A 14,114-nucleotide genomic window follows, 5' to 3' on the forward strand; every position below is an offset into this window, starting at 1 on the left:
CAGCAGCAGGGAGGAGCTGGAACCTGCAGTACCTGGACAGTACCCGCGTTCCAGCATCAGGGATAATGTCTCTGGCAGTAAAGGCAACACCACCCGCGGTCACTGTGTGCCTCCCTGGCCTGACCGACCGGCAGTCTCCCAGGAAGAATCCTACACTTGGGAATCCACTGACTGCCAGCGCCCTGGACAGGGTCCCGGTGTGGTCCTTTCCTACTGACTCTCAGCCCCGGACTGGATCCCGGTGTGTCCTTTCCCACTGACTCCCAGCCTCGGACTGGATCCCGGTGTGTCCTTTCTCACTGACCCCCAGCCCCGGACTGGATCCCGGTGTGTCCTTTCTCACTGACCCCCAGCCCCGGACTGGATCCCGGTGTGTCCTTTCTCAATGACTCCCAGCCCCGGACTGGATCCCGGTGTGTCCTTTCTCACTGACCCTCAGCCCCGGACTAGATCCCGGTGTGTCCTTTCCCACTGACTCCCAGCCCGGACTGGATCCCGGTGTGTCCTTTCCCACTGACTCCCAGCCCGGACTGGATCCCGCTGTGTCCTTTCCCACTGACTCCCAGCCCGGACTGGATCCCGGTGTGTCCTTTCTCACTGACTCCCAGCCCCGGACTGGATCCTGGTGTGTCCTTTCTCACTGACTCCCAGCCCCGGACTGGATCCCGGTGTGTCCTTTCTCACTGACTCCCAGCCCCGGACTGGATCCCGGTGTGTCCTTTCTCACTGACTCTCAGCCCCGGACTGGATCCCGGTGTGTCCTTTCTCACTGACTCTCAGCTCCCCGACTAGTTTCTGGTGTTGTTGCAAATTCCCAGAAGCTTCCCTTTGGTGGCTCATAGTTCTGACTTGGGGAAACCCCAGTGTCTGAGGTTACTTCCCAGCTGTTCTAAGTCCCTGCTCTCCCCTGGAGAAAGGCACTGGGGCCTTTTTTTCTTTCTTTTTGTTTTAAAACCCTCAGCCTCGAGGGCAGTGCTATGATCAGGGGATGGACTGGGCTTCGGCCTCCAGAGTTGGTTCCCAGGTGATGGTGGCAGTGACTCCCCTGGGTCTAGCTGATTCCCTTTCTCTGCATCTGCACAGACAAAGGAATCCTGGCCAGGCGGCGGGTTTTGTCAGGCCCTTGTTGCCAAAAAAAAAAAAAAAAAAAAAAAAAAAAAAGACAAAAGAAACCTGAAGGCTGTACATGGCTTTTGGAGAGTCCTCTACCCCATCTCCACAGGCGGCGCCTGCAAAAGTCATCGTCCTTTGTAAGGCTGCCATTGCAGAGGGTGAGAGGCAGGAACAGAAAGGGAGGCTGAGCCCCCAGCTTACCACTGTCTTTCTGCTTTGTTCTGTTCTTCCTTCCTTCTTATTCTCCACTCCTGCCTAGAGTCTCATTTTCCTGTCTTGTCTATTTATTCCTTCAATGAGCCTCTCAACTCCTCAGCCACCCACCTCCTCCACCACCATCTCTTCCAGCCCATCTCCTGCCAGTAGACGCCTTACTCCCAGCTCCCCCTGACCCACCCTCACCCCCATTCTTTGTACTCTGTACATTTACCACCCACTGGTAAACTCAAGCTTCCCTTAGGATACCATCTCCCCATGCCCAACTGGCCATGCCCCTCAGTATAGAAGAAGTAACTGAGATGTTGATTGCATTCACGGACACTTCACCATGACTCCAAGGTCAGTCCATTAGTTTCATTTTCCAGATGAGCAAACCGAGAGGAAGGCAGTCACTTTCCAAAGTCAATCCAGTTATAAACAAGAGTCTGGGTTCTGTATCAAGAATTTCCTGGCCTGAGTTTAATGCCCTTGCCATTACATAACAGCTTCGAAGGGCCAGGGAGATAATATGGCTGGGATGGTCATGAGCTTTCACTTAGAAAAAAAACATGAAAGACTGTGCCTGGAGGAGCAATATCTGTCTGTGACTTAGTAATATATTATGAACATTCTCTCCCGGGCAGGGCCTTTTCTTGCCCACTGGGCATTCCCCTCAGGCGCAGCAGGGGATGAGGGGAGCAGAGGCCTCTACTACCCTACTTTACCTTGGCACAGTAGGGAGAACCAGCTGTCAGACAAGGGAGCGGGAATGACCTGGTCAGCAAGCACCTCAATCAGCAAATGCATTTTGGTTGTTGAATTCGTTAGTGCAGATTAATTGAAAATGAGTGGTAGGGCTGGGTAGAATAGCTTAATCGCACCATTGGAAAAGCCAGCCTCCTGGCCTGAGAGGTGCAGGCAGCTCCTGAGGCTGCAGTCTAAAACCCTGTTTTCTCCTCCTCAGTCTCCTCCTGAATTCATGAACCTAAAGTTTTGCCAGCCCAGCAGAAAGGCTCTTCCTTTAATTCCTTTCTTCTTGAGAGTTTGGCCACTTAAACCAGTCCCCTTTGAAAGTGAGCTCTGTCTCAGCCCAGCTTTCATTTCAGAAAGCCCATTTGAAGTGGCCTCTGCGCTTGCATGGCACTTAACACTTGCATTAATGACTTGTGTCATCACAGGCGCCCTGTCTTACGAGCAGCATGGCTTGGCCTATCTTGAGCATTGAATCAGAGATGTGGAAAGGTTACATGCTTACATCAGAAAGAACAAGGACATTAACACCCACCAAAACAGGTTTCAATCCCAGGTCTGTTGCCTATACACTGTGAGATCTTTCTTCTTGGAGCATCAATTCTTAATTGTGAACGGAGACAATAATGTGTACCTTTAGAACTATCTTTGGGATTATGAGAAAGAAATAAGACAACAGATGTGAATTGTGAATTCTGTAGTCCTCCAATTGCCATATAATAGATCTCAGCAAATGATTCTTCTCTTTCTCCTACCCCTTTTGGCCCAAACCAGGTTTGCAAATACATTTAAATATTACACCTTCCAACTCAGGTTACATTCTCCCCCTCTTCTGTCTCCACTCCTTCCTGCTTTTTCCTGTCAATACATACAATTCAAATGCCTTAGGAACGTGGTGGCCAATTGTGAAAGCTTGACTCCATGACTTTGTTATTTACGGTTAACTTTACCCTGCAATTTAAGAAATAGATTGATAGGAAGTGGCAGCATTGTTCCAGGGTCCCATGGCCTCACCTTGACAGAAATCCACATTCCGTGACATTAGATGCTAATTACTTTATGTAAGTTATCTCATTCTTGACCATGCTTTTTTTTGGGGGGTGGTATATGTTAATTTAAGCACTGCTTAATCTTCTGTAATAGAAGAACATGGTGGCTTAATACAATACATCCTTATTTCTTGCAAAGGAAAAGTCCAGTCTGTGGGGACTGGGGTCAGGAGGTTCTTTTCCATGCATTAGGGACTTGGCTGATGAGGATCACTAAGTGTTAACACGTGGCTTCCAAGGTGGCCCTAGGTGTGGAAAAAAGATTGTCGAAAAGGGAAGAGAGAGAAAGAGGAATAACTTCGGCGTATCTTAAAATTTTTGTTTTATGTCCCAGCCTGCATGAGTCATCCTTTCTTCTTCCTGTGGCTTTGGTCAAAACTCAGGAACACGGCCACGCCCAACTGCAGGGGAAGCTGGGAAATGTAGTCTACTCCCAGAAAGAGGGGAAGGAGTTTGGTGAACAGTTAACCAAGTCTCTGTCAAAGGTAGATATTCATATGCACATTTCACGGGTGTGAAAATGAGTGGGTACCAAAAGCAAACGGAAGGGCCTGTTTCTGAATTTGGGCACTTATTTCATTTCTTTTCAACCTTCTGAGAATTATGTTTCTAAATTTCCAAGTACACATCTGAAATAACATATTTTTACTAAATAATAAATCACATTCAGGCAAAAGTTAAATCAGAAAAAGTTAATTATAGTGATTCTTCTCAAGATAGAATATGTGTTGATAAACCAGTGGATGTAAGACCATAGACTTAGCGTGGTATACCTGAACTATTCGTTTTTGCTTATTAGTAAGTCATTTAAAATGTTTTGCTATTGAAAAAAAACCTGAATATATACCTAGAGGAATCCAAAATTGGTCTGAAATTTTAAGATTAAAAATGAGACTTCAAGTAAAAAACATGCTTGCAGTAGGCACTTGCCAGACCCTTGGATACCTAGGGGTTCAAGATCACTCCTTTTAGTTTTAGTGATGGGAAGGTTTGATATAGTTTAGATTTTTTTTTAATGAAAAACATTACGTGATATATTTATGTGTAATTTCTGACTAATCTTTACTGTAATTATTTTAAATATCAACTTATGTTTTGGAACTCACACCAAACTATATTTTGGTTGTTTGCGTTCTACCCATTTCTGAACCTCAGCTTTGTGAGTTTGGGCTTCTAAAGACTCAAAGCGTATCTCAGCTGACAGTTTACCTCCTCCTTCAGGGATAGTCTATTCCTTCCCCAAATTGAGGAATATCCTGTTTATTTCTCTCTCTCTCTTTTTTTTTTTTTTTTTTTTTTTTGAGATGGAGTCTTGTTTTGTCGCCCAGGCTGGAGTGCAATGGCATGATCTCGGCTCACTGCAACTTCCGCCTCCTGGGTTCAAGTGATTCTCCTGCCTCAGCCTCTTGAGTAGCTGGGATTACAGGCATGCACCACCACACCCGGCTAATTTTGTATATTTTAGTAGAGATGGGGTTTCTCCATGTTGGTCAGGCTGGTCTTGAACTTCTGACCTCAGGTGATCCGCCCACCTCGGCCTTCCAAAGTTCTGGGATTACAGGTGTGAACCACCGTGCCCAGCCTATCCTGTCTTATTTCTTTAGTTTGGAGCTACGTTCAGCTTTTTCTGAGTGAAAATCCTCTTTCTGCTCCACTGGGAATAATAAAACCTTGTATGCTTTTCTTACCGTATCAAAAGAACATCACCCCAACTCCTCGTATCTGCTTTCTATATTGAGTTAGCCAATTTAATCTGCATATAATGACTGAGGCTAATTAATAGTTTTCCCACAGCTGGTTCCCTCTAGAAACATTTAGCAACTGCCTTCTAGTAGAAGCTGCCCTAGAAAGAAGAGTTCAACCTAGCAATATCTCTTTATAATAGAACAGCGCGTTTTCACACTAACTGCCTTTATCACCAAAGGCGAGAATGGCTCAATGGTATTGTGGATCAGCAAACATCTGGACGTGCAACTCAAAAGATGGTGGTGAAAGTCCCTTCCCATCTATTATTTATTTCTTTACTTCCTGCTTATTTATTTCATTCCATTTTACTTTTTCTTTTGCAACTTTTCCCTTACTCCTAAGTGACTTCACATCTGATAATATCTCCACCAAATTGCATTTTAATGTTTTTCCTATTTTTAAACTCTCTGTGGACCTTAGGTCTGCAGAATTGGATCAATCCTATCCTCAGTACATCACTCAGTTTCATCATGGGGATTTATTTAGTTATTTTTAATAATATAACGAGCACTCACAAAACCATCAATGCAAATAAAAGCAAATAAAAGCTCAGCCATTGGTAATAACCCCAATCTAACCATATGGGTACCTCCACCCCTTCACTTTTTCTGGTTTCTTCCATCTGAGGCAAGTCTTATCCTGAATTTTGTATGCATCATGTTTTTGCTTTATTTTAAAAATGGCTTTATTTCACCTCTGTAGTCCTAGAAAGTGTATTTTGATTTTAGTTATTTTAGACTATAAAAATGATATGTAGATTTATGTAATCTTTTGGGGGCTAACTTTCCCATTTAACATTAAATTGCTAAGATTTATCTTTATTTTCACAAATTATAGCTTATTCACTTCCTCTGTTTATAATATGTGATTTCACCCTTTTATACTTGGTTAATTCTTTCTCCCATTGATGAGCATTTGGGTAGTTTCAGCTTTTTTTGCTAAGATGAATAGTGACAATTTGAACGTTTTTGTATCAATTTCCTATTGTATATGCTCATAAATTTCTTTTTTCTTTTCTTTTTCTTTTTTTTTTTTTGAGACAGGCTTTCACTCTTGTTCCCCAGGCTGGAGTGCAATGGTGCGATCTCAGCTCACCGCAACCTCCGCTTCCCAGGTTCAAGGGATTGTCCTGCCTCAGCATCCCTAGTAGTTGGGATTACAGGCATGCGCCACCACGCCCAGCTAATTTTGTATTTTTAGTAGAGACAGGGTTTCTCCATGTTGGTCAGGCTGGTCTTGAACTCCTGACCTCAGGTGATCCGCCCACCTCAGCCTCCCAAAGTGCTGGCATTACAGGGATGAGCCACCGTGCCTGGCCCATAAATTTCTTTTGGGTATTTAATTAGGAGTGGAATTGCTGGGTTATAGGTTGTATAAATGATCAAATTTAGGAAATATTACCAAACTGTTGTTTAAAGTAGTTGCACTTTGAAAAACAACTGATGGACAACCATTTATGCAATTTATTGCATCAGTCTCAGTTGCAATGTGATCCTATGAATTCATGTCTTTTTTAATCTTGATTTTGCTAAACTTGTACATATTTTGCTAATTAACTATAAAATGGTATCTCATAGTGGTCTTAGTATTCATTTCTATAATTAAATACATCTTGTGATTTTTAGCCATGCATTTCTTCTGTGAAATACCCATTTGTACATTTGTCTATTTTTCTAACTGATAATTTGTACTTTTTCTATTGATTTGGAAGAGACTTATTTTCTATATGTAATTGTTTGTTGGAGCTGAATAATAGAAATATCTTCTCCCAATTTGTAAATTTTTTTCACCTTCCTTAAATAATATTTTGAAGAATATATATATTTTAAGATGGAGTCTTGCTCTGTCACTCAGGCTGGAGTGGAGTGGTGTGATCTTGGCTCACTGCAACCTCTGCCTCCTGGGCTCAGGTGATTCTCCTGCCTCAGCCTCCCAAGTAACTGGGATTACAGGCACCCACCACCATGCCGGGTTAATTTTTGTATTTTTAGTAGAGATGAGGTTTCACCATGTTGGCCAGGTTGATCTCAAACTCCTGACCTCAGGTAATCCACCCGCCTTGGCTTCGCAAAGTGCTGGAATTATAGGCTTGAGCCACTGCGCCTGGCCTATTTTATTTTCTGTTCTAATCTATCAATTTCTCCATTTCTTTACTTCTATTAAAATATCTAATACAATTTAAAAATTATCCTTATGGAATCTTGCATGTCTTTTGTTAAATACAGTCTTAGCTCTTCTCTGATACCGCTGTCAATGGTGTTCTGTGTTTATATTTTCCAGTTGTTTCTTGACGCATTATCAATTGATGTTATTACATATCCAGACACTTTGCTAAATACTCCCATTCTTGTCATTTATCTGTAGATTCTTCCAGGTTGTCCACTTAAAAAATTACATCCTCTACAAATCCTTATAAGTCTAATTTCTTTCTTGATTTATTTTGCTGTCTACGATTTCCAGTACAAGCTGGAATATGAGTGGGAATTGTAATTATTCTACAATCTACAAATATAGGATCATATTTTACCTAGATTTTAAAACACATATTCTTCATAAGATAAGAAAGTTTTTGTTTACTACTAATTTAATGATAATTTATTATGAGTGGATGTTGAGTTTTGTCAAATTATTTTCCTGTATTAACTAAAAAATTATATATGTATTCCTAGTAATCTCTCAATGTGGTGAATTATATTTCTTAATTTTCAAAGTATTAAATCATTATTGCATACCTGGGATAAAATCGGTTTGGTCAAAGTGTATTTTCTTTTAAATATGTTTTTAGATTACGTGGACTTTTTAAATATTTTAAAAACTATTTGCATTCATATTAAAAATGGAATGACATGAAAGTTTTGCTTTCTGTGGTTTTAGTATTTGGGCTATTCTGAACTCATAAATAAGCTGGGGAACATGCCCCCTTTTCTATTTTTTGCAAGTATTTGAAAAACTCAAAATTGTTTATTTCTTAAAAGTTTAGAAAAATATTAATAGTCAAATATTTTAATTGTGGGAAGATTTTAAGGCACAGTTTTAATTTATTTAATAGTTGTAAGGCTGTTTAATGTTTTAATGTCTTTTTGAGTTGTTCTAGTTTGTTACTTTTTTTTATAAGAGTTTATTCACTTCATCTAAGTTTTCAAAATTACTGGCAAGCAGTTGTTGGTAGTTTGATTTTATTATGACTTACAATTTTTCCTAATTTTTTTATTGTGGCAAAATACACATAACATAAAATTTACCATCTTAATCATTTTAAGTGTACAGCTTAGCAGTAGTAAATACATTTATAATGCTGTGCAAACATTACCACCATCCATCTCCATAATTCTTTTCATCTTGTAAAACAGAAACTCTATACCCATGAAACAATAAGTCCCTATTCCCCTTTCCCTCAGCCACTGGCAACCACCATTATACTTTCTGTCTCTGTGATTTTGACTTTTTATAAGTATGTCATATAAGTGGAATCATATAATATTGGTCTTTTTGTGACTGGCTTATTTCATTTAGCATAATGTCCTTGAGGTTCATCAGTGTTGGAGCATATGTCAGAACTTCTTTCCTTTTTAAGGCTGAATAATTTATTGTATGTATATCCCACATTTTGTTTATGCTTTCATCTGTTGATGGGCCTTGGGTTACTTCTGTGTTTTAGCTATTTTGGGTAGTGCTGCTAGGAACATGGGCATGTCATTTAATCTCTTTATCTCAAGTACTTTTTTGCAGATTCTCCCCTTTTTCAGTCACAGTATTTTTCACTTGTGGTTTCTTTCATTTTCTTGTTAGTTTTCAGAGGCTTCTCAAGTTTTTTGTTTTTGACAAATCAACTTTGGCTTTGCCGACATCCTGTGTTATATGTTTGTTTCCTATATTGTTAACTTCCATTAGTATTTTTATTATCTCTTCCATTTTATTTATTATTTTTGGCTTATTGTTTTGTTCATTGAAATAACAAACAATTAGCTCATTAATTTGAGGTGTCATTATTTTCCAACACAGGTGTTTACATCTTGAATTACTATTTTGACTGTACCCTAAGGTTTTGATTATCATTATCATATGTTATCAATTGTTAATACATTATCAATTATTTTCATTGTCATTCAATTCTGAATCATTAAACATTTTATTATGAAACAGATGCAAAAATCCTCAACAAAATACTAGCAAATCAAATTCAACAACACATTGAAATGATCATTCACCATGATCAAAGGAGATTTATCCCTGGGATGTAAGCATAGTTCAACATAGGCAAATCAGTAAATGTGATGCATCATATTAACAGAACGAAGGACAAATACCATATGGTCATCTCATTAGATTCAGAAAAGCATTTGAAAAAATCCAATGCCGTTTTATGACAAAAACTCTCAATAAATAATGTATAGAAGGAATGCAACTTAACACAATAAAAACCATGTGGGGGAGGTTCACAGCGAACATTGTACCCAATGGTGAAAAATTGAAATCTTTTCTTCTAAGATCTGGAACAAGACAAACATTCCCACTCCTTCTTGCCACTTCTACTCAACAAAGTATTGGAAGTCCTTGCCAGAGCAGTTAGTTAAGAGATAAAGGTAAAATGCATCTAAATAGGAAAGAAAGATGTGAAAGTGTCACTGTTCGTTGATATGGTCTTATGTATAGAAAACCCTAAAGATTCTACCCAAAAACCCCCCAAAAAACTGATAGAACTAATAAACAAAGACAGTAAAATTGCAGGATTCAAAATCAACAGTAAAACAAATAGCATTTCTATACACTAATGATGAACTTTCTGAAAAAGAAATCAAGAGAACAATTCCATTTACAATAGCTTTAAAAAATACTTAGAAAAATAAATTTAACCAAGGAGGTGAATGTTTACAAAATGTTAATGTAAGAAATTCATGAAGATGGGGATATATTCTGAGAAATGCATGGTTAGGCAATTATATCGTATGAATATCATAAAGTGCACTTACACAAATCTAGGAGGTATAGTCCACTACATACCCAGGCTATATGATACAGCCTATTGTTCCCAGGCAACACACCTGTGCATCATGCTACTGTACTGACTACTGAAGGCAACTGTAACACAATGGTAAGTATTTGTGTATCTAAGCATATCTTAACATAGAAAAGGTACAGAAAAAATACAGTATTATAATCTTATGGGACCATCATCATATATTTGGTCCTTTATTGACCTAAACATCACTATGTGGTGCATGACTCTACTTCAGGTGATAGATACATGTTAATTAGATTGATTTAATTATTGCACATGGTATTCATAAATAATAACATCATTTTGTACCCCATAGATACACACAACTATAATTTGTCAATTTACAATTAAAAAGTAAAAATATAAAAACTTATATAAGACATATATTTTATTATCATTTCTTCTTTAACTTATTAACTAAGCACAATGCATTTCTGAATTTTCAAATTGTGGGAATTTTTTTTGTTTATATTTAACATAAATGAGCTATGATCAGAAACCAAGGTATGTATGATACAGTTTGAAATTTGTTGAGGGTTTTCATGTGTGCCTAGGAAATGTACAAATTTCCTTTGTAAATTTTTATAATTTCCACATATATAATTAGGGAGTGTCATGCCCTCATATTCAAAACTCTTTGGCTAAATATAATACTCTAAATTTTATAGTTATTTTTCTGAATGCTTTGAAATTATTACTCTATTACTCATAATTTTGTAAATATTTTATATAAGCTTGAAAATGTACATTATAAAGTTAGTGAAGACACTACATATGTCCATTAAGTCAAATTCTTTGTGTTGTACATATTATCTTTATTTTGGATAATCTTCCTTTATTTGACCTATCAAGTAGAGAGATATGTTGAAATTTCCTATTATAATGGTGATTTAATCAAAAATTTTTAGCAGTTTTATCACTTTTTCTTTGTATATTTTGAGAATATTAGAGCAATAAAGTTTTAAAAATTGCTAAATGGTTTTGGTGTATCAAAACTTTTAATCACATGAAATAGCTCTTATCACTAATAATTTTTTTCTAGTAATCTTGTTTAAACCGTATTAAAATATCTGTATAATCTTTGTTTAGATTTTGCCTGATACATTTTTCCATTCTTTTTCAACTTTTTTTTCTTTAGAATTTCTGTTTTAGGCAACAGATGCCAGTATTGAAAAAATTCAACCTGCCAATTTTTGTTTAATAATTGTCTAAAATACATTTTAATTATTTACATATTTGGGCCTATTTATAAAATTTTGATATTTTAATTTGTCCTGTATTTTCTGCTTACAAAAGATTTCATCACCTTACTTCATTCCTCTTTTGCAACATTTGGACTTTTCTCTTCTTTATTTAGGTAGTTTATTCAGGTAGTTTATTTAGGTAGTTTAACTATTTTAAGTGTGGGTCTTTCTAGAGCCATTTATTTGAGCCTTGGTCTACCTAGATTATTTGTCATGCCCTCATATTCAAAGGACTCTTTGGCTAAATATAATACTCTACATTTTATGGTTATTTTTCTGAATACTTTGAAATTATTACTCTATTGTCATCTTGCATTCAGTGTTGCTTTTTATAAAATCTGTTTCTTGCTTTTAGATTTTTGTTTTTTGAATGTTGTATGCTCTTTTCCTTTGTAAATTTTTATAATTTCCACATATATAATTAGGGATATATCCTTAAATTTTTTAATAGTCTCTCTGAATGTGGGCTTTTCCTTATCTCTTCCTTTATGGATTTTTTTTCTATCTGAGATCTTTATTTAAAAGAAAATTTTAGAAAATACAGCTCACTATTCTAATATTTTCTCTTTTCTATTTGTTTCTTTCTCTGGTACTTCTTTTTAATTGACATTTCAGCACTTTAACTTCTATTCTCCATTTCTCTTAACTTCTTTTATGGTTTTTATTAATTAGCCTTTTCATTCTTCATTCATTCAATCTCTTATCTCTTATCTTCTTTTATCTCTCTCTCTTTTTTTTTGAGACCGAGTCTTGCACTGTGGTCTGGGCTGGAGTGCGGTGGTGCAATCTTGGCTCACTGCAACCTCCACCTCCCGGGATCACATGATTCTCCTGCCTCAGCCTCCTGAATAGCTGGGATTGCAGGCACATACTACCACATCCAGCTAATTTTTTGTACTTTTAGTAGAGATGGGATTTCACCCTCTTAGCCAGGATGGTCTCGAACTCCTGGCCTCAGGTGATCTGCCCACCTCAGTTGCCCAAAGTGCTGGCATTACAGGTGTGAGCCACTGGGCCAGGCCTCTTTTATCTCTGTTAAGAAAGATTGTCTGAAACTTGGAACTAAGGCAAAGGAAAAGTGCACGTCCTTTTAGTGTCATGCTGGAGCATTGTTTAGTTCCATTCAAAGATTATCTAACTCTTAGGAGAATTGCTTTTGACTTATTCTTTGTATAACTGCTTAGGCTTCATATTGTGTGAAGCTACAGGTTAATCTGTCAATAATCGATAAATAAAAATGAATTTCTGTCTAGTAGAAAAGAATACCTTAAAGGTTATATTTTTGTTTTCTTTTGCTCTGTAAGACATTAACTGATTTGGTGTCTGATTTAGCACCAAATTAAAAAGCAAGTACTCTTTCTTCCATTGACTATACATACATACCCCATCTTTCAAATTCTCATTTGAACCAACTTTAGCATTCTTTTGGAGTTAAATCTGAGTTAAAATACATGTTCACCATGATTTGTATGACAGTCATCTTTAACTGTTTGAAAATTATTCTTTGCAACCTCTCTTTAAGTTTTCTTGGCTAATTTAAAATGATTGGCTTTCTAATTATTTTGCTTCTAATTATTTTACTTCCGGTGCACACAATAACCTAACATGTTTTGAAATGATTGGGCCTTACAATGTCTTTTTATTTTGGCACATGTGCCTCTTCCCTTCACCACCAGAGATAGTGGATATTTTGTAAGGAAATGAGTATTCAGGGAAACAGACCCTGTAGCTGTGAGTCCCTGTGAGCTTAGTGTGGATGTAATGGAGAAGATATGCCCGGGAAGGACTGTCCAGCACAAGAGAACTGGAGTGACACCTCTACCCCGGCCCCTAAATAACTCAAGCCACCCTGTCACCTTCTGTCCTCACCCTGGGGAGAAGCAGCATCAGAAGGGAACCCTGCTTACATTTGCATCCTGACTCACCTGCGCTGAGGGTTTAGATGAGGAGGGGAGCAGCGACTGATTTTACCTAGATCCACCTATTTTCCTCAGTCTCTCTGAAACATAGGGCCTCTGGGGTGACCTCACTTGATTCCTGAAGGTGCTGGATTCAGAGCCTGAGTCCTTCCAGGTATGGGGGCCATTGCTATATGTCCCAGGGTCATGTTGGGGGAGAGGGAGCAACAGAACTTTAACAGTTTGTTTTTTTCTTCCCTGCTCTCCACAGCCCTGTCTGGCCCTCTTGTGCCCTGTTTCTCCTCTGCAGCTCCTCCAGGGTTGATCTTAGGGAGGGATCCAGTTGTCCTACTGGTTTACCATCTTGGAAGGAACCAGAATCAGCAGTTGCACCTCAAAGTGGGATCCTGCTGCCCATTGCCTTCATGGGCAGATATTCCTAAGATATAACTCATCCCGGGTCCTGGGATTTGGTCTCCTGTCATAGCTTTACTTTGACTATTGCTTTACTCCTGGTGCTCTGTGAGACCTCCACTGTGCCCAGCTGTTCCCCCAGCTCTGGCTGTAGGGGAGCTGCTCTGCAGTTGTCCAGTTTGTCTCCAAGGTGGTGCAGTTTCTGTCTTGAATTTCCCACACCACAATGATAGCACATTGAATGGGCCCCCCTCAAAAAGAATTATGTCCTACTGCAATCTGTGAGTGTGACCTTCTTTGGAAATAGGATCTTTGCAAAGTAATGAAGTTAAGCATCTCAAGATGAGATCATCCTAGATTACCAGGGTGCACTCTAATTCCAATGACATGTTCACATAGGAGAAGAGGGAAAACAGGCACGGAGGCAAGGACACGTGGAAACAGAGACAGAGTAGAGTGATGCAGTCACAAGTAAAGGAACACAGGGGCCTGGAGCTGGAAGACAGAACGAAGGATTCTGCCCAAGCCCTTGTAAGAAGCACAGTCCTGCCGACACCTTGATTTTGGCTTTTGGCCTGCAGCGTTGCGAGAGAACAAACTTATGTTGTGTTAAGACAAGTTTGTGAATCTGTTCATAGTTTCCTATGACTTAGTCATAGGAAACTAACTCAGATAAGAAAGACCAGGCTGTAACCTTTAAGTG

General features: G+C 38.6%; 1 long non-coding RNA gene across 1 annotated transcript; it reads right to left on the reverse strand.

The window, feature by feature from the left end:
* Window positions 1-1,676: 1,676 nt before the first annotated feature.
* LOC126961298 (uncharacterized) lies at window positions 1,677-13,193 on the reverse strand. The gene is made up of 3 exons (XR_007728250.1): window positions 13,025-13,193; window positions 3,231-3,355; window positions 1,677-3,012 (listed from the first exon to the last, which is right to left on the reverse strand). It is a non-coding gene; the product is annotated as an uncharacterized LOC126961298 (long non-coding RNA).
* Window positions 13,194-14,114: the final 921 nt, after the last annotated feature.

Source organism: Macaca thibetana, chromosome 8 (genome assembly GCF_024542745.1).
Source record: "Macaca thibetana thibetana isolate TM-01 chromosome 8, ASM2454274v1, whole genome shotgun sequence".
Taxonomy (NCBI): domain Eukaryota; kingdom Metazoa; phylum Chordata; class Mammalia; order Primates; family Cercopithecidae; genus Macaca; species Macaca thibetana.